We start from the raw sequence: 21,604 nt of genomic DNA on the forward strand, positions 1-21,604 counted from the left end.
TTCCTGACTGATGTCTTGAGATGTTGCATCAATATATCCACATAATTTTCCTACCTCATGATGCCATCTATTTTGTGAAGTGCACCAGTCCCTCCTGCAGCAAAGCACCCCCACAACATGATGCTGCCACCCCCGTGCTTCACGGTTGGGATGGTGTTCTTCGGCTTGCAAGCCTCCCACTTTTTCCTCCAAACAGAACGATGGTCATTATGGCCAACAGTTCTATTTTTGTTTCATCAGATCAGAGGACATTTCTCCAAAAAGTATGATCTTTGTCCCCATGTGCAGTTGCAAACTGTAGTCTGGCTTTTTTTATGGTGGTTTTGGAGCAGTGGCTTCTTCCTTGCTGAGCGGCCTTCCTTTCTGAGTGGCCTTATGTTGATATAGGACTCGTTTTACTGTGGATATAGATACTTTTGTACCTGTTTCCTCCAACATCTTCACAAGGTCCTTTGCTGTTGTTCTGGGATTGATTTGCACTTTTTGCACCAATGTACGTTCATCTCTAGGAGATTTTCACCAAAGTTGATTTGTCACGTGCGCTGAATACAGCAGGTGTACAGTGAAATGCTTACTTACAGGCTCTAACCAATAGTGCATAAAAGGTATTAGGTGAACAATAGGTAAGTAAGTAAAGAAATAAAACAACAGTAAAAAGACAGGCTACATACAGTAGAGAGGTTATATACAGTAGCGAGGCTATAAAAGTAGCGAGGCTACATACAGACACCGGTTAGTCAGACTGATTGAGGTAGTATGTACATGTAGATATGGTTAAAGTGACTATGCATATATGATGAACAGAGAGTAGCAGTAACGTAAAAGAGGGGTTGGCGGGAGGTGGGTGGCGGGACCCAATGCAGATAGTCCGGGTAGCCATTTGATTACCTGTTCAGGAGTCTTATGGCTTGGGGGTAAAAACTGTTGAGAAGCCTTTTTGTCCTAGACTTGGCACTCCGGTACCGCTTGCCATGCGGTAGTAGAGAGAACAGTCTATGACTGGGGTTGCTGGGGTCTTTGACAATTTTTAGGGCCTTTCTCTGGCACCGCCTGGTGTAAAGGTCCTGGATGGCAGGCAGATTAGCCCCAGTGATGTACTGGGCCGTACGCACTACCCTCTGTAGTGCCTTGCGGTCAGAGGCCGAGTAGTTGCCATACCAGGCAGTGATGCAACCAGTCAGGATGCTCTCGATGTTGCAGCTGTAGAACCTTTTGAGAATCTCAGGACCCATATCAAATCTTTTTAGTTTCCTGAGGGGGAATAGGCTTTGTCGTGCCCTCTTCACGACTGTCATGGTGTGTTTGGATCATTCTAGTTTGTTGTTGATGTGGACACCAAGGAACTTGAAGCTCTCAACCTGCTCCACTACAGCCCCGTTGATGAGAATGGGGGCGTGCTCGGTCCTCCTTTTCCTGTGGTCCACAATCATCTCCTTAGTCTTGGTTACGTTGAGGGATAGGTTGTTATTCTGGCACCACCTGGCCAGGTCTCTGACGACCTCCCTATAGGCTGTCTCGTCGTTGTCGGTGATCAGGCCTACCACTGTTGTGTCGACTGCAAACTTAATGATTAGGTTGGAGTCGTGCCTGGCCATGCAGTCATGGGTGAACAAGGAGTACAGGAGGGGACTGAGCACACACCCCTGGGGAGCTCCAGTGTTGAGGACCAGCGTGGCAGATGTGTTGCTACCTACCCTCACCACCTGGCCCGTCAGGAAGTCCAGGATCCAGTTGCAGAGGGAGGTGTTTAGTCCCAGGATCCTTAGCTTAGTGATGAGCTTTGAGGGTACTATGGTGTTGAACGCTGAGCTGTAGTCAATGAACAGCATTCTCACATAAGTGTTCCTTTTGTCCAGGTGGGAAAGGGCAGTGTGGAGTGCAATAGAGATTGCATCATCTGTGGATCTGTTAGGGCGATATGCAAATTGGAGTGGGTCTAGGGTTTCTGGGATAATGGTGTTGATGTGAGCCATTACCAGCCTTCCACTAACTGTTGCTACGGGTCGGTAGTCATTTAGGCAGGTTACCTTAGTGTTCTTGGGCACAGGGACTATGGTGGTCTGCTTGAAACATGTTGGTATTACAGACTCAATCAGGGACATGTTGAAAATGTCAGTGAAGACACTTGCCAGTTGGTCAGCACATGCCAGGAGCACACATCCTGGTAATCCATCTGGCCCCGCAGCCTTGTGTATGTTATTTTTTATTATTTTTTACCCCTTTTTTTCTCCCCAATTTCATGGTATCCAATTGGTAGTAGTGACAGTCTTGTCTCATTGCTGCAACTCCCATACGGACTCTGGAGAGGCGAAGGTCGAGAGCCATGCGTCCTCTGAAACACAACCCAACCAAGCCGCACTGCTTCTTGACACAATGCCTATCCAACCCGGAAGCCAGCAGCACCAATGTGTCGGAGGAAACACCGTACACCTGGCGACCTGGTCAGTGTGCACTGCGCCCGGCCCGACACAGGAGTAGCTAGTGCGCGATGAGACAAGGATATCCCTGCCGGCCAAACCCTCCCTAACCCGGACGATGCTGGGCCAATTGTGCACTGCCCCATGGGCCTCCCGGTCGCTGCCGGCTGCGACAGAGCCTAGGCTCAAACCTCGAATCTCTGGTGGCACAGCTAGCACCTTAGACCACTGCGCCACCCGGGAGGCTAGCCTTGTGTATGTTGACCTGTTTAAAGGTCTTACTCACGTCGGCAACGGAGAGCATGATCACACAGTCGTCCGGAACAGCTGATGCTCTCATGCATGCCTCAGTGTTGCTTGCCTCGAAGTGAGCATAGAAGTGATTTAGCTCGTCTGGTAGGCTCGTGTCACTGGGCAGCTCGCGGCTGTGCTTCCCTTTGTAGTCTGTAATAGTTTGCAAGCCCTGCCACATAAGACGAGCATCGGAGCCAGTGTAATATGATTCAATCTTAGCCCTGTATTGACACTTTGCCTGTTTGATGGTTTGTCACAGGGCATAGCAGGATTTCTTATGAGCTTCCGGGTTAGAGTCCCACACCTTGAAAGCGGCAGCTCTACCCTTTAGCTCAGTGCGAATGTTGCCTGTAATCCATGGATTCTGGTTGGGGTATGTACATACAGTTACTGTGGGGACGACGTCCTTGATGCACTTATTGATAAAGCCAGTGACTGAGGTGATGTACTCCTCAATGCCATCGGAAGAATCCCGGAACATGTTCCAGTCTGTGCAGCAAAACAGTCCTGTAGTTTAGCATCTGCTTCATCTGACCACTTTTTTATTGAGCGAGTCACTGGTGCTTCCTGTTTTAATTTTTGCTTATAAGCAGGAATCAGGAGGACAGAGTTGTGGCCGGATTTACCAAATGGAGGGCGAGGGAGAGCTTTGTATGTGTCTCTGTCTGTGGAGTACAGGTGATCTAGAATTTTTTTCCCTCTGGATGCACATTTAACATGTTGATATAAATTTGGTAGAACTGATTTAAGTTTCCCTGCATTAAAGTCTCCGGCCACTAGGAGCGCCGTCTCTGGGTGAGTGGTTTCCTGTTTGCTTATTTCCTTATACAGCTGACTGAGTTCCAGCTTTGTGAAATCATGTGAATTCCACTTGGCTGTTGACAGAGGGAGAGAGAACAGGTAGCCTAATAGTGTAAAGTTGAGTAAACTATTAGTCTGTCCCTTTGCCATGCTTCTTGTCTCTCAACAACATTAGGAAAAGTCCAGCCTTGCAACTAAAGAATTTGCTGGTGTTGGGGAAAGAAATTGTAGTATTATGTGACTTTCTTCCACTGGGAGATCTGGTCATTATCTGATGTATTCAATTCTGAGTTTGCATCCCAATATTACACTTTATATACGTCATAGAATACTGAATATAACAAAACTGTTAGACATAGAAACACCGGATTTTCTGCATTAAAAAAAATAGAATAATGTTTATAAATGATTAAATTATGAAAAATAAGAATATCACTCCACCCGTGAGGCCACTAGATAATTTGACTGCAGGACAGGGCTACTACCACATCCCAGTTGAAAGCACCTTCTGACATGCATCAGTGTGCGATCTCATTCTTATGGCCACTCGTTGGAGTGGAGTAGTTTGTTCATAGCCATCCTCCTTTTTGTCCGTGCAAAATTATTTTGCTATAGTATCGATTAAATGTAAAATGAGAGGCTTTCATTGACAAACAGAAAAAAAGCTGCAGTGCTTTGTAGCAAAGAGGTGAGCGTACAACGTACAGTATGTTGTCGTGTACTTATATTGCTGTAGATCTAGGGATTGATACTGGCTGAACAGGTCATGTACCTCATCAGTGTAATTAAAGCATATACAACAGCCATTGTTAATAGGAACTGTGTCAGGGCTAACGAGTTAGCAGATTGTCTCTCAGATGGTCTCATCGGTATCATTCATTCATGTTTCTGAAACATGAACGGGCTGGCATAACGCAATGACTGATGCAAGGACAGAGGGATGGATTGCCTGGCACTGTAATGCTGTTGATGTCTCTGAACTGTCATGCTCTTAGTGCCTGATGTTACATAAGACTGGTAACGTCATTGTGGCTCTATGTCACACTGTCACAACCACTGATTGTCCTTAGTGCTTGTGATTCCAGACTGGAACCTGTGTGTTGTGTTGGGTATCACACTACAGGACAGGACATGATGTACAGGTACGTGTACAGATAAAAACACCCATCTGCCAGCAGCCATTACATTACATTTAGCATTTCACGTGTGTGTGTGTGTGTGTGTGTGTGTGTGTGTGTGTGTGTGTGTGTGTGTGTGTGTGTGTGTGTGTGTGTGTGTGTGTGTGTGTGTGTGTGTGTGTGTGTGTGTGTCAAATCAAATGTTATTTGTTACATGCGCCAAATACAACAGTGAAATGCTTACTTACAAACTCTTTCCCAAAGATGTAGAGTTTTAGATAAAATGATAAAAAAAGCGAGAAATAAAACACACAAGCATGAAGCTATATACAAGGAGTACCAATACCATATCAATGTGCAGGGATACGTGGTAGTTGAGGTAAATATGTACATGTACAGGAGGCTGGGGCTCCCGAGTGGCACAGCGGTCTAAGGCACTGCATCTCAGTGCAAGAGGTGTCACTACAGTCCCTGGTTTGAATCCAGGCTGTATCACATCCGGCCGTGATTGAAAGTCCCATAGAGCGGCGCACAATTGGCCCGGTGTCGTCCGGGTTTGGCCGGGTAGGCTGTCATTGTGAATAAGAATTTGTTCTTAACTGACTTGCCTAGTTAAATAAAGGTTAAATAAATATACACTGCTCAAAAAAATAAAGGGAACACTTAACAATGTAACTCCAAGTCAATCACACTTCTGTGAAATCAAACTGTCCACTTAGGAAGTAACACTGATTGACAATACATTTCTTTCACATGCTGTTGTGCAAATGGAATAGACAACAGGTGGAAATTATAGGCAATTAGCAAGACACCCCCAATAAAGGAGTGGTTCTGCAGGTGGGGACCACAGACCACTTCTCAGTTCCTATGCTTCCTGGCTGATGTTTTGGTCACTTTTGAATGCTGCCGGTGCTTTCACTCTAGTGGTAGCATGAGACGGAGTCTACAACCCACACAAGTGGCTCAGGTAGTGCAGCTCATCCAGGATGGCACATCAATGCGAGCTGTGGCAAGAAGGTTTGCTGTGTCTGTCAGCGTAGTGTCCAGAGCATGGAGGCGCTACCAGGAGACAGGCCAGTACATCAGGAGATGTGGAGGAGGCCGTAGGAGGGCAACAACCCAGCAGCAGGACCGCTACCTCCGCCTTTGTGCAAGGAGGAGCAGGAGGAGCACTGCCAGAGCCCTGCAAAATGACCTCCAGCAGGCCACAAATGTGCGTGTGTCTGCTCAAACGGTCAGAAACAGACTCCATGAGGGTGGTATGAGGGCCCGACGTCCACAGGTGGGGGTTGTGCTTACAGCCCAACACCGTGCAGGACGTTTGGCATTTGCCAGAGAACACCAAGATTGGCAAATTCGCCACTGGCGCCCTGTGCTCTTCACAGATGAAAGCAGATTCACACTGAGAACGTGACAGACGTGACAGAGTCTGGAGACGCCGTGGAGAACGTTCTGCTACCTGCAACATCCTCCAGCATGACCGGTTTGGCGGTGGGTCAGTCATGGTGTGGGGTGGCATTTCTTTGGGGGGCCGCACAGCCCTCCATGTGCTCGCCAGAGGTAGCCTGACTGCCATTAGGTACCGAGATGAGATCCTCAGACCCCTTGTGAGACCATATGCTGGTGCGGTTGGCCCTGGGTTCCTCCTAATGCAAGACAATGCTAGACCTCATGTGGCTGGAGTGTGTCAGCAGTTCCTGCAAGAGGAAGGCATTGATGCTATGGACTGGCCCGCCCGTTCCCCAGACCTGAATCGAATTGGGCACATCTGGGACATCATGTCTCACTCCATCCACCAACGCCACGTTGCACCACAGACTGTCCAGGAGTTGGCGGATGCTTTAGTCCAGGTCTGGGAGGAGATCCCTCAGGAGACCATCCGCCACCTCATCAGGAGCATGCCCAGGCGTTGTAGGGAGGTCATACAGGCACGTGGAGGCCACACACACTACTGAGCCTCATTTTGACTTGTTTTAAGGACATTACATGAAAGTTGGATCAGCCTGTAGTGTGGTTTTCCACTTTAATTTTGAGTGTGACTCCAAATCCAGACCTCCATGGGTTGATAAATTGGATTTCCATTGATTATTTTTGTGTGATTTTGTTGTCAGCACATTCAACTATGTAAAGAAAAAAGTATTTAATAAGATTATTTCTTTCATTCAGATCTAGGATGTGTTGTTTAAGTGTTCCCTTTATGTTTTTGAGCAGTATATATATATAAATATAATAATAAGAGTGAAAAGTAGCAGCAGTGTATATGCTGGGTGTGAGTCTGTGGTGGCGTGTGTGTGTGTGTATGTGACATCAGTATGCGTGAGTGTGTTATGTGTGTGTGTTGTGTGTGTGGATAGAGACATGTGTATGTGTATATAGCCAGTGCAGGTAGAGTCAGTACAGATAGTCTGAGAAGCTATTCAGCAGTCGAATTGCTTTCAAGATAGAAGCTATCTTGGAGCCTGTTGGTCTGAGACCCATTGCTCCGGTAGCACAGAGAACAGTCCATGTGCTTAGGTGGCTGAAGTCTTTGGCAATTTCCTGGGCCTTCCTTAGACACCGCCTGGTATAAACGTCCAGGATGGCATGGAGTTCGGCCCCAGAGAAGTACTAGGCTGTCCGCACCACCCTCTGTAGAGCCTTGTGGTCAAGGGCGGTGCAGTTGCCATACCAGACGGCGAAGCAGCCAGTCAAGATGCTCTCATTGGTGCAGCTTTAGAACTTCTTGAGTATCTGAGGACCAAATCTGTGTGTGTGTGTGTGTGTGTGTGTGTGTGTGTGTGTGTGTGTGTGTGTGTGTGTGTGTGTGTGTGTGTGTGTGTGTATCCTGTGTGTGTGTAGTGTATAGTGTGTGTGTGTGTGTGTGTGTGTGTGTGTAGTGTATAGTGTGTGTGTGTGTGTGTGTGTGTGTGTGTGTGGTGTGGGTGTGTGTGTGTGTGTGTGTGTGTGTGTGTGTGTGTGTGGTGTGGGTGTGTGTGTGTGTGTGTGTGTGTGTGTGTGTAGTGTATAGTGTGTGTGTGTGTGTGTGTGTGTGTGTGTGTGTGTGTAGTGTATAGTGTGTAGTGTGTGTGTGTGTGTGTGTGTGTGTGTGTGTGTGTGTAGTGTATAGTGTGTGTGTGTGTGTGTGTGTGTTCTTTGTTATTGTTTTTGTTTTGTTGTTGAAACAGAGGAGAGGAGACTCCGGCAGCGACGTCAGAAAATTGCAGTACATATTGTGCTGTTCTATCACGCATGCAATAATGTCAGAGGGAAAAACAGTGTTGGTTGTTTGCAGTAACTTCTTTGTTGTTGTAATCCCAAACGGATGTGGCAGTTTCACCAATTAAGGATTCCAGCTGTAGCCCTTTCCTGCAGTCAAATGACCTAGTGGCCTCAAAAAGGAGGATGGTTATGAACAAACCACTCCTACGAGTGGAGTACTTTTGTTTCAAAGTAGAATTGTTTGACTACCAAGAAACACTCTGTGTGACACTGATGTAGTCCTCTGCAGTAAAAGGTTTTTAAAGCAGGAGAAAGAGACGAGTTGGTGCACTGTTACCAGCCTTTACTCTTCAGCTGTATGGTTGCACTTTCACGTTGCTGTACTATGCATTACTGTACTATGCATCCTCTCTATTTTCGCTGCAGCACAAATCAGGATAGCTATGTCTGTCTATACAAAGGTCTTAGTCAGGAATGTTTCAAGCTATTCACGTTGATTCAATCACTGCTATTCAATACGGAATCAACAAAGGTTTACACCACACACTGATTGCCAATCAGAGGATGGTGAACTGTCCCTTTGAACCAGGTGACTCAAATGCCTGAGTCATATGTGATCATATAACATTCAAAACCTCCTGAGATCAACAAGTTATCACATAGTCTTGAATGACAACTACAGGAATTTTGTAACTCTGGACGTCATTCATTTCTTTGATATTTTATTTTGAAAGAATATTTCAAATCCATTGCTCTGAGTCATAAGAGTTCATTGTATTTCAGTTGAATTAATTGTATTCACAAGTGCTGCTCCCATTGAGGAGCCTCTCTATCTATGTAAATAGTGTTGTGTATTTTTCCAGACCCTTAATAAAAAATTGTACTCTTCTGAATAGCAGGAGTCAGGCAAGTGGGCTATGGACTTTCTTGACTTTTCTTGACGTCTTTTAGTTTGATTGACTCCACCAAGGGGCAAAGATATAATCCTGTCAACAGTTTAATTTATAGATTTGTTGCTTCAGAGTGCAATCATTTATGATGCTTACGCATTTGACCTTCACTGTCCTCAAACCTCTGTCAGACCACATACAAACAGACATCTGTTGTTAGATGTTCGTTACAAATATGAAATATTAAATCAGTGACTTTCTATATATTTCTGTGTTGGTATCAAAGCAGAGCACAGCTTGTGTGAGCAGACAAAGGTGCTCAGGCAGCAGTCTGGAGGACTGGCTGCTGGCTGCTTGTCAACAACTTTTCAATACATCTATTTATGACCTTAGTTTAACTGTTGTACCCCATCAGAATGCAAAATATAATCTAGTTTAACTCCATTGTTTGGAAACAATGTGAATGTAAACAAACACTGTATAGCCTCAAAACATGGTTAAAACTATAACTTTGATACCGTGGAAGGTCAGTCCTTGCATTCATAACTCTGTCTATAATTTTGAAAGTGGTTTCATTTCTCCAGTGCCATCCCTCATCCCTTTACTAAAACGTTGTTATGGTTCAAACTGCACATTACCATTGGCTACATCAGAGTGCTTCTGAGACAGGATGGAATAATTCACAAATGACACGAGGAGAATCTACATAGTAAAGCACTCGTAGCAAAAATATCAATAACACCACTCTCAGTACAGATGCTATGACTCTACCTGACAGCCATGTGGTTGAAAATACAGTACATTCTTACCAGAGTGCCGTACCTTTAAAGAGATAGGGTGTGCTGTGGGGGACCATATGTTGTGTTGTCTCTCTTGTTTTGATGTGTGTTTTGTCCTATATTTATATTGTTTTTATTTTTTATTTTTAATCCCAGGCCCACGTCTCTGCAGGAGGCCTTTTGCCTTTTGGTAGGCCGTCATTGTAAATAAGAATTTGCTCTCAACTGACTTACCTAGTTAAATAAAGGTTCAATTAAAAATAAATATGGTGAGAGGACACCAAGGGACTTTGCAGATCATAATGAGGTATGGGGTCATTAAGTGGGAGGGGGTGGGGAAAAGGGTGGGTGGGGTGCTGTGACTGACCGAGAAAATGGGCGGAGGGCATGGGAAGGCAATGGGAGCAGTGCTTCCCAGGTCTGACATTGTGATGTCAGCGTAGTAATCTACCGATCAGCTGCATTCCCCAGTTGTCTCTCATTGTGGGTCATATGACCATAGAATTATGAATTAGAATACTAGAATAGTTATTTAATAGGATCTCTATACATATTATTCAGCTGGAGTGGACCGACAAACTCATTAGCTAGCTACATCGCCTCATGAGAAACAAAAGTCATTTCAGAAAATTAGTCAAATTAACCGCATGGGTGAGCTTACTTTCATTCAGAGCATAATTTAGTTACATGGAGAGTTTTTCTCCTGGAATTTCTATTTTGCATCAGGCTATGTCACTACATGCTGATTAGCTTTTAAAAGAGGATAATAAACTGTCTTTTCTCTGGGTATTGTTTTGCTATCTTGTCTGTGTAATTCAAGGACAAGTTGACTGAGTGTGATCGTGGAGGGAAGACACTGTGCTGAAAATATACATATAAATAGCAACTGTCAGGCCCATTGACTGCACTGATACAGGTGGAGACTGTTGTATTATTCATTACATGAGCTTGAAGCCACAACAGACAGTGAAGTCATATGTTTGTCCCACTCCATTAACAGTCAGCACGCCATTTTAATTTAGCCTTCTGGATTTGAAGGTATGTGGACTCCATACCACACAAATGCATTATAAGACAAGACAAACATGGACATGCTAGGGGAATGCTTTGACGTTGCCAGATTATCCAAATCGGAAAGAAGAATGACCTTGTTATATTGCTATGAGATTGAGTGTGTGCATTTATATGACGTTCATTTATATATTGTTAACAATTATGTGGTAAGTCATTAATAGTTCACCACCCCAGTATTACAATCTAGTGATTAAAGAAGTGTTTACCTGGCTAGGTGGATCTACCGTTGACTGCAAGCTGTTGTTATTTTATTGTGATAAGTTATTATGATTGGGTGAAGCAGCCATGAATGCTCAGTGCTTACACATGAAGTGCAGTGATAGTGGAGGGGGGAGTTGACTAGGATGGTGCCTCCCTGAAGGCTGCGGCAGGGCCGTGGCAGGATGTGACCCATGCCAGGGCCCCTAAGCGATATGCTGCTACCTCATCAACTGGAGCTGGGCTGACGGTCGCCAGCGTATGCTCTCTGCTCTACAAGGGCATGGACTCTGGCGGGGGGATTAAGAGTGCACTGCCAGGGGTGGAAGAATGAGAGAGGAACAGAGTAGAGAGGGGGAGAAAGGAGAGAAAGGGGGAAGAGGAGAGAGCGAGTAGGGGAGGGAGAGAGTGCCCAAACAAGGAAGCCAGGGGAAAGAATACAAGCCACAGAGAGAGAGAGAGAGAGAGCTAGGTAAGGGTTAGTCACGTGTCAAACTCATTCCACAGAGGGCCAAGAGTCTGCAGGTTATCCCTCCACCCTTGTACTTGATAGATTAATTAAGGTCACTAATTAGTTAGGAACTCCCCTCACCTGGTTGTCTAGGTCTTTATTGAAAGGAAAAACCAAAAACCCGCAGACACTTGTGAATCGAATTTGACACCCCTAGGCTAGACGTTGTTGACTGTGGAGTTGTTGACTGTGGAGTTACTGGAAAAAGACTGACTGAGGGAGAAAAAAAGAGCTAGACAGTGCCTAATTTGTAAATCAGGAGTTGCCGGAACAAGTGAGCACGAGAGGGGGGTGACCTGCATTGCATGCATATCATCACATTTGCGTAGTGGCATAGAGCAGTAAGTAGAGGCATTTACAGAAGTTGCCCACATGGGGAAAAAAGGTTTGTGGCCTAGGGTCCAGAAAATGTTTGGCCTTTTTATAAACGCATTTAATGCAATTCTACGTCATTTTACGATTGGAGATTTTGGCACGATCTTTTTTTAATGCTGCGTTCAAAACAACTGGGAACTCGGAGCTGGGCAATCTACGACTTCAGACTTCAGTGCGTTCAAGACAACTGCGAAATTGGGGAAATAACGAGCTCAGACTGGAAAAATTTGTTTTGGATGGTCATCCAATTTGAAATTCCACATGGGGAACTCTGGCCTCTTCTAGAGCTCCGACTTTCCGACCTGACGATCACTGACATCATGATTCGGCTTATTTGTTTTCGAGTTCCAAGTTGTCTTGAAAGCACAAAATGATCGAAATGACAGGCAATTTAGACACGGACAAACTGAGAATCTGAGATCAATGAAAACGACATTGAATCCATCAATAGCCTAGGCCTATTTAATTTATTTCTCAACAGACAGCAGTAACCATAACTTTGTCAAATGTATTTCAACCCTTTGCGCGGCTCTATAAGGACATTATGAATTGCAATGCTGGAGAGATGAGAGTTGCAGGCTCATGTCTATCGGAGTAGAGAGCGGGAGAGAGAGATAATAGAAAGTGAATCTCATTGTAGTGAGAGATGGGGGGGGATTAAAGAAGAGGCAACTCCAAAGAACTTTGATCACGTTTATTAGAATCTTTACATTGCAAAAAGTGACAATTATTTTTCATGCCAGAAGAGGTACCGGATCCGGACAAAACGAAACTGTTCCAAGACGGAGAGGTGCCAGATCCTGTTCCAGTAGGATCCGGCTAAAATTAAGCACTGGAGAGAGGGCAAGTGCTGAGCGATTAACCGAAATTTCGTATTTTTTTTCTCCGGTTATTCAACAACTAATTGACCAATGTGGGTTCAATGACTTGAATTCCATTTAGTTCGTTATTTCTGTGATCCCAACGCGCCGTTTCTCCAGAGAGAAATCAAATCATTCACGAGAGAAATCAAGTCAAGAACTATGTGGGACACTGGGCTGAAGGGAGTTGTAGTTTTCATTAACCAAATATTCAACCTAGTTCAGCGCAGAAATGTCGTAATTAACTACATTAACCACGTTTTTATCAACAGTTTTTAATTTGTTCGTTCGACATGGTGGGATATTTTTGTCTGTAAAATTAATTATGCGAGAAATGGCGGTGGAAACGCCTTTATGCTCAAATCTTTATGTCATTTCCATCATATCGAAGTAAACTTGTCACGCGATGATATTGAGTGTGGCCCTCCCACTACTACTCAGGAAACCATGCAGTTTCTTAGGCAACAGATTAAGTATATTATGATGAATTTCACAGTGTTGAAAGTGCACGGTGATGAGCTTGGTGCTCCTTTCCAATAAATATCGAGGGTCTTATTCTGGTGACACGATGCTCAACTGCCCTTTTGACAAATACAAATATCATAAAGCCTTAGGAAGTGCAAAATGAACCCTAAGTCACTATGTTTGATAGGCAATGAGTTGAAAAACTACAGATCTCAGAATTCCACACTTCCTGGTTGGATTCTTCTCTGGTTTTTGCCTGCGATATGAGTTCTGTTATACTCACAGACATCATTCAAAACGTTTTAGAAACTTCAGTGTTTTCTATCCAAATCTACTAATAATATGCATATCCTATCTTCTGAGCCTGAGTAGCAGGCATTTTACTACGGGCACGCCTTTCATCCGGACGTCAAAATACTGTCCCCTACCCTAGAGAAGTTAAGACAATTGTCAAATAATCATTACATTCATTACAGACGACAATTGTTGTTCAACATCATGGCTACGCTGTTGGCATCACCTTTTACAGTGGATTTCTGCTGTTGTGGGCCTTTAATCATCTGTCTAACTTTGTTGTTCACACAGGAGAGAGATGTGACTATCGTGGATCCTCTGGGGAGCCTCAACAACATCATGATGCTGACAAGGCAGAGAAGAGTCTCTCCAGATCAGAACACCTCAAGAAACACCTGCAGAGATCCACAGGGAAGAGAACTCACTGCTGCTCTGACTGTGGGAAGAGATTCACCTCATCAGGCATTAAAATTCATCAGAGAATCCACACAGGAGAGACATCTTATAGCTGTGGTCAATGTGGGAAGAGTTTTGTTCAATCTGGCCAGCTGACATTACACCAGAGAACACACACAGGAGAGAAATCTTATATCTGTGGTCAATGTGGGAAGAGGTTTACTCAGTCAACCAGCCTGATATCACACCAGAGAATACACACAGGTGAGAAACCTTATAGCTGTGATCAATGTGGGAAGGGTTTTAGTATGTCTGGCTCTCTGACTTTACACCAGAGAACACACACAGGAGAGAAACCTTATAGCTGTGATCAATGTGGGAAGGGTTTTAGTATGTCTGGCTCTCTGACTTTACACCAGAGAACACACACAGGAGAGAAACCTTATAGCTGTGGTCAATGTGGGAAGAGTTTTGCTGCATCTAGCACGCTGACTCTACACCAGAGAATACACACAGGAGAGAAACCTTATAGCTGTGATCAGTGTGGGAAGAATTATGGTCGATCTGGAGAGCTGACAGTGCACCAGAGAATACACACAGGAGAGAAACCTTATAGCTGTGATCAATGTGGGAAGAGTTTTAGTAAGTCTGGCTCTCTGACTTTACACCAGAGAACACACACAGGAGAGAAACCTTTTAGCTGTGATCAGTGTGGGAAGAGTTATGGTCGATCTGGAGAGCTGACAGTGCACCAGAGAATACACACAGGAGAGAAACCTTATAGCTGTGATCAATGTGGGAAGAGTTTTAGTAAGTCTGGCTCTCTGACTTTACACCAGAGAACACACACAGGAGAGAAACCTTTTAGCTGTGATCAGTGTGGGAAGAGTTTTGGTCGATCTGGAGAGCTGACAGTGCACCAGAGAATACACACAGGAGAGAAATCTTTTAGCTGTAATCATTGTGGGAAGAGTTATGGTCGATCTGGAGAGCTGACAGTGCACCAGAGAATACACACAGGAGAGAAACCTTTTAGCTGTAATCATTGTGGGAAGAGTTTTGGTCGATCTGGAGAGCTGACAGTACACGAGAACACACACAGCCTCATAGCTGTGACCAGAGATAATCTGATAAAAGACCTCTGATCAAATATCAGAAAATACATGGAGTTGTTAAATGATATCAATATATTTTAATGATGTCACAATGTAGAACCCTAAACGTTTGCCCCCTGTTCTATTGATTTCAACGTGATATGGATATTAGCCTCAGGGGGAAAATCCAGGCTTTGAAATGGAAGAGTTACTATTTATGTGATTTAACAAAAAGTGACTAACAAAAAAAGAGCTGTGTTACATTTACAGCATTGGTGACCCACTTGAATCAAAATGTAGCCAGCTGTTTTCTATCAGTTGTCCTCTAACCAGGGATGTACACATTATTCCCAGATTCCGTGTGGTTTTTGAGCTGTTAGTTTTAACAGGACGTGCAACCTCATCTCCCTCCTCTCGCACAATTGATTTCAACATGATATCGATGAGTGATGACAAATAAGTGTTGTGTTCCTTTGTTTAGTGACCCCTACATTTAAATGCATCACTCCAAAATGTAGCTGACTGTCTTCTGCAGGTTGTCCTCTAACCAGTGAGGTAAAATATATCTCCATTTCCATGTGTTTTGTTGTGTTAGTTTCAGGAGCAGGTTCAACCTGATTTCCCCCCAAATGGATATAAGATTTGTGTTTTGTGTTTAGGCAGTGCGTTGCCATGGATCAGAATTTATTTTGACTGCACGTTTTTCCGTATTGGAGATGAGTTTTGTTTGGGCTCGTTCCAAGGGGACGAGAGTTCTAGAAGCTAGTGGGTTTTAGGAAGATGAGAGTTCTAGAAGCTAGTGAGTTTTAGGAAGAGGAGAGTTCTAGAATCTAGTGAGTTTTAGGAAGATGAGTGTTCTAGAAGCTAGTGAGTTGTAGGAAGACGAGAGTTCTAGAAGCTAGTGAGTTTTAGGATTCTATAGAAAGAAAAAGGAGAAACAAATAATCCTATTGTATATTATTATTTAGAAATACGTGTTTTTTTCTTGTTTTTAATTGTTGACATCCAGTAGACACCATGTTTATATTGGTGAAGGTGAAGCATTGTAGTTGATTATAATGTGAAATGGAAGTTGTAGAGATACTCTGAATGATTGGCTATGAAAAGCCAACTGACATTTACTCCTGAGGTACTTGTTGCACCCTCGACAACCACTGTGATTATTATTATTTGACCCTGCTGGTCATCTATGAACATTTAAACATCTTGGCCATGTTGTGTTATAATCTCCACCCGGCACAGCCAGAAGAGGACTGGCCACCCCTCATAGCCTGGTTCCTCTCTAGGTTTCTTCCTAGGTTTTGGCCTTTCTAGGGAGTTTTTCCTCGGCACCGTGCTTCTACACCTGCGTTGTTTGTTGTTTGGGGTTTTAGGCTGGGTTTCTGTACAGTACTTTGAGATATCAGCTGATGTAAGAAGGGCTATATAAATAAATTCGATCTGAATTGATTGATTGTACAACTGAATGCATTCAACTGAAATGTGTCTTGGGTACATATTGGTGTCGCCTGGTTAGTCAGTATGTGTTACACCTGTGCTGGCTTGTCCATCTCGTTAGTGGGAAGGTGTTTCACCTGAGCTGGTCCAGGTTCTATTTAAGAGTGTCTGGCCCAGTGCTCCAGTTGTCTTGATACATGTGGAGAGTCAACACCTTTAGTTGCTCTACCTTTTTGGTTTGCTTCCTGTCTTTAAGTTTGGTGTGGGTTTTTCTTTTGTTTGCCTCTTCTTGGGCAGATTTAGTGGGTCTCATGGTGGGTGTCTTTTAGGTCCCAGTTGTTGTTACTAGTCAACTTTCAGTGGACACTGAGAGCAAAACTACAAGATTATGTTATAATACTTTTATTGCATCAAATGGTTGTTTAATGCAACAGAATAGAGGGTTCTTAGAACTATTATGTCTGTGTTCTACTGAGGATGGGCCTCTGGGAGAAAACACTGACAGGAGATTTACAATGTCTTTTGGGTGATAAAACCTAAAGAGACTGCATTCCAGAACATGAGTTAATGTTTCTGTTCTATATGGTACCAGGGAGAGATGACCCCAGGGCCAGACCCTGGTCTCTACACAGAGTACTGTTTTTACAGCAGATACTGTCTGCTGAGAATTATAAGTATCTTTCATACAAATCTTAACCTTGTGACCCGTTCTATACATCTGTTGTTGGTCATGTAGGTTGAAAGGGGTGTATCTTGGCTTTAAAATACCTTTGTACTTTTGTCTCATAGCTCTCAACGAATCATCTGGGGGTGATTCATCTCTCAACGAATCATCTGGGGGTGATTCATCTCTCAATGAATCATCTGGGGGTGATTCATCTCTCAATGAATCATCTGGGGGTGATTCATCTCTCAATGAATCATCTGGGGGTGATTCATCTCTCAATGAATCATCTGGGGGTGATTCGTCTACCAGCCATCATTATCGTAGAACACTCAATCGATTCACTTTGTATGTGTGTGTTGTATTGACCTGCTGCCTTATAAGTGAATAAAGATTTAGTTTTAGAGTAACTCTGACTTGTGTGATAAGTTTGTCTCCTCATTTGATATTAAAGAAATTAACCACCACATTTGGCGATGGGGATGTGAATCTTCACTTGGTGACCGCTCCTGATGACCTGGGTAAATGGTGCACCAGGGATCCCTCTAACTTGGGATCTCAGGGAGACCACACTTCAGGAACGGAGCAGATGAACCCACCTTTGATCTGAGAGGCAGCGAGCCGAGTGGATACCACATCTCGAACGTAGTTTAAAAAAAATAAAGAGGTGAGCAAAACACGTTAAGTGGAGTTTTTAGAAAATCCTCGTAGGCTCTGAGTGTGTATTCCTGTGTGGAGGTGTAAACAGGGCCCAGTCAGTAGGCTCTGAGTGTGTATTCCTGTGTGGAAGTGTAAACAGGGCCCAGTCAGTAGGCTCTGAGTGTGTATTCCTGTGTGAGGGGGCACCTTGGAGGCGTGAACAGGGCCGAGTCAGTGGAGGATGATCTGAGAGTCAGTCGACTCAGACACCTATCATTGGTCGGTTGCGGGCGACCTAGAGCTGTCCTGACACTGAATTGATCACAGTGGGGATTGGTCTGTAGGGGTGAGGGGCCAGGGTGACTGTGGGTTCTGTGTGAAACACGGTACCTGGTTAAACTCTATTGGAAGAAGGACCTCATTCTGAAAAGTGTCTGTGTGACTCTCAGAAGTGGTGAATTCCAATGATTTTAAACGTGCTGCCAGGTATGCCCTGGGTTCGGTCATTTAGCGTTAAATATCTAGAATCTGTGTGAACGAGATGACAACTAGAATCTGTGTGAACGAGATGACAACTAGAATCTGTGTGAACGAGATGACAACTAGAATCTGTGTGAACGAGATGACAACTAGAATCTGTGTTTACTAGTTAAGACCATTTATAATATAGTACAAGATAGTAAGGTGCACCTGTAATTGTTTTAAACATGTAATTATTTTAAACCTGGACCCCATTTCATATTTTCTGATATGAGAGTTGTGTGACTGTGATATGAGAGTTGTGTGACTGTGGTATGAGAGTTGTGTGACTGTGGTATGAGAGTTGTGTGACTGAGTCATAATCTGATGTTTGGATAGTAACAGAGATCTATAGTTCCTCCTAGAGATCTATAGTTCCTCCTAGACATCTATAGTTCCTCCTAGAGATCTATAGTTCCACCTAGAGATCTATAGTTCCTCCTAGAGGTCTATAGTTCCTCCTAGAGATCTATAGTTCCTCCTAGAGATCTATAGTTCCTCCTAGAGATCTATAGTTCCTCCTAGAGATCTATAGTTCCTCACAGAGATCTATAGTTCCTCCTAGAGGTCTATAGTTCCTCCTAGAGATCTATAGTTCCTCCTAGAGATCTATAGTTCCTCCTAGAGATCTATAGTTCCTCCTAGAGATCTATAGTTCCTCCTCTATAGTTCCTCCTAGAGATCTATAGTTCCTTTAGAGATCTGTAATTCCTCACAGAGATCTATAGTTCCTCCTAGAGATCTGTAGTTCCTCATAGAGGTCTATAGTTCCTCCTAGAGATCTATAGTTCCTCATAGAGGTCTATAGTTCCTCCTAGAGGTCTATAGTTCCTCCTAGAGATCTATAGTTCCTCCTAGAGATCTATAGTTCCTCCTAGAGATCTATAGTTCCTCCTAGACATCTATAGTTCCTCCTAGAGATCTATAGTTCCACCTAGAGATCTATAGTTCCTCCTAGAGGTCTATAGTTCCTCCTAGAGGTCTATAGTTCCTCCTAGAGGTCTATAGTTCCTCCTAGAGGTCTATAGTTCCTCCTAGAGATCTATAGTTCCTCCTAGAGATCTATAGTTCCTCATATAGAAATATGCTTAATCAGATGATTGACATGTGCATAATGAGCTTTATGATAACGTTATCTTGGGGTTCCGTTCCTTCACTGCCCATCATAGAAGATCACGGGGTGGTATTGAGAGGGGGATGATATTTTAGAAAGCAGCGGAAGGTCTATAGTTCCTGTGAGGGTTGATTTTGCCGTGGTCTCTGGGAGGTTAGAGAACCGTTGAGGATCCCATGGTCATTGTCCGGGAAACAAACGTATATTTTTTGGTTCCGTTGTGAGTATGTTTGGAGAGATGCTTCGTAGCTGTGGAGAGTCCTTGAAAAAGCAAATGGAATGGTTGTCGTGAGTACCTAAGAATGTCTTATGTTTTCTATGGATTCTGTGAATATATGAAAATATGATGAATTGTATGTGTGTATAATGATTAGTAGAGATTTGATGAAGTAATACTGGGAATATAATTAGATACAATTTAAACAACCCATATATAGACGAACGTAGGCTTTGAGTTGGTATCTTTAATGGATAATTTGATAAAGATGAGGTTTAAGCATTATTAAACTGTCTATAAAGTCTGGGCAGTTGTCTCAGAAACTGGAGTGAATCACAGGTAAACTAACAATATTGTAGACTTGATGCTAAATACAGATTTTTCAGCTTTAGTGTGTATATCGTATCCACTTAGTTATGTTAGGAAGTTTTCCATCTTTACGACCGGCCCTGGTAACTTCACCCCAACTTCTCTGATCCCTAGAACACAGTAACTTAACAACATAAGTGTTATACTGACATTTTTGGGAAATTTAAGGGAAAATAAAAAATCCAGCCGTAGCAGAGCCCCAAGTCCCATGGGGACGTCCTCGAGGGCCTGGATGTTCTCCCCATCAAAGGCCAGCGGGATTTCACTCTCATGGTGAAATGGATTTCCACCGATGTGCAGTAAAGGAGTGAAGAGCGGTGAAATCTGTGTCAACAAAAGTAAGAAAAGATTAATACACATACAATTAACAAAGAACATAACAAATGTTCAGCTGTAGTTTTATATAAGCATGCACACCTATGTTTATGAAGAAACAGATGATTGGTGCAGAGGCATACCTTGTCACGGACATGAAGGCCACTCGGGTCCTCATTGAAGAGGTAGGGCAAGAGCAGAATCGCTGCTGTGGTCTCCAGTCCTAGTAAAGTAAAGCAATGATCTTACTACACTTGCTCATTTTATTACAAAATACATTAGAGAAAGGGAAGGAATAAGAGCAAATCCCTCTTCTGTATTGTCCTTCAGGGACTGTCAAAATAGCAGGATGATGTCCTCACCCCTGCCTCGCCTCTCTACCTCTGATAGTCCTTGAATTATCTTTTTGTCTATATCCATTCCATGGACTTGATTCATTTCTGAGAAGATCTGAAAAGATCATTTGCACACATTTGTACGCAAATAGATTTCAGTTTGTATTGACTGCTATGTAGGTTAAATGTGCACTTCAAATGCAGCTGTCCTACAATATATCTGTACCTTCTTCTTGATCCCAATTGCATTGTGTCCATGTTCTGTCCTATAAGAGTTTCAAAGGAAGAGAAAATGTGTCAAAGAATAGTCTTACAAGCATTAATATATATATATATATATATATATATATATGAAATAAATATTGAAAGATAAATGGCATCAACATACAATGTAATGTAAAATAGAAGAACATATTGGAGAAAGCACTAGCCAATACAGTACTGCCATACAGTAACAGTACTGTCATACAGCCCTAATATCACATTTCAAGATATCTTTGTACACAAATTGTTCAATATTTTATCAGGCTGACTTGAAAGATTATACGCAACATTTTGCTGCGTGGCAATACTGTGTTTGGATTCTGAAGAGCATTTATACAAAAGAGGTAGTCTAGACACTGTATTAATACCATTATGCATTGGAATCCCATCTACAGCTACCATCTAAGATATTAATTTCCCTCCACAAGGGGGCGAACATGTAACGTTTCCAAAATGGGATAGTATTGTACATGTAACGTCTCCAAAATGGGATAGTATTGTACATGTAACGTTTCCAAAATGGGATAGTATTGTACAAGTAACGTTTCCAAAATGGGATAGTATTGTCCATGTAACGTCTCCAAAATGGGATAGTATTGTACATGTAACGTTTCCAAAATGGGATAGTATTGTACATGTAACGTTTCCAAGATGGGATAGTATTGTACATGTAACGTTTCCAAAATGGGATAGTATTGTACATGTAACGTTTCCAAAATGGGATAGTATTGTCCATGTCACGTTATGCCCCCTTGTGAGTTAATAGTATTGCATGCTGTAGCAGGCTATATAAAGAGGAAGACCTCCATTGACGATTCAGTTCGTTGTAACATCTGGTCTGGACAGGTCACCGTCCTAAGTTAGTTAGTTAGTTAGTTAGTTAGTTAACGAAGCTAACGTTAGCTAGTTCATTATCACAAAAGTGAGAACTGCTCTAGATTGGAAACTTACGTTAATGAGTGTAAAG

Source organism: Salmo salar, unplaced genomic scaffold (assembly GCF_965601325.2).
Source record: "Salmo salar unplaced genomic scaffold, fSalSal1 ptg000838l, whole genome shotgun sequence".
Classification (NCBI taxonomy): domain Eukaryota; kingdom Metazoa; phylum Chordata; class Actinopteri; order Salmoniformes; family Salmonidae; genus Salmo; species Salmo salar.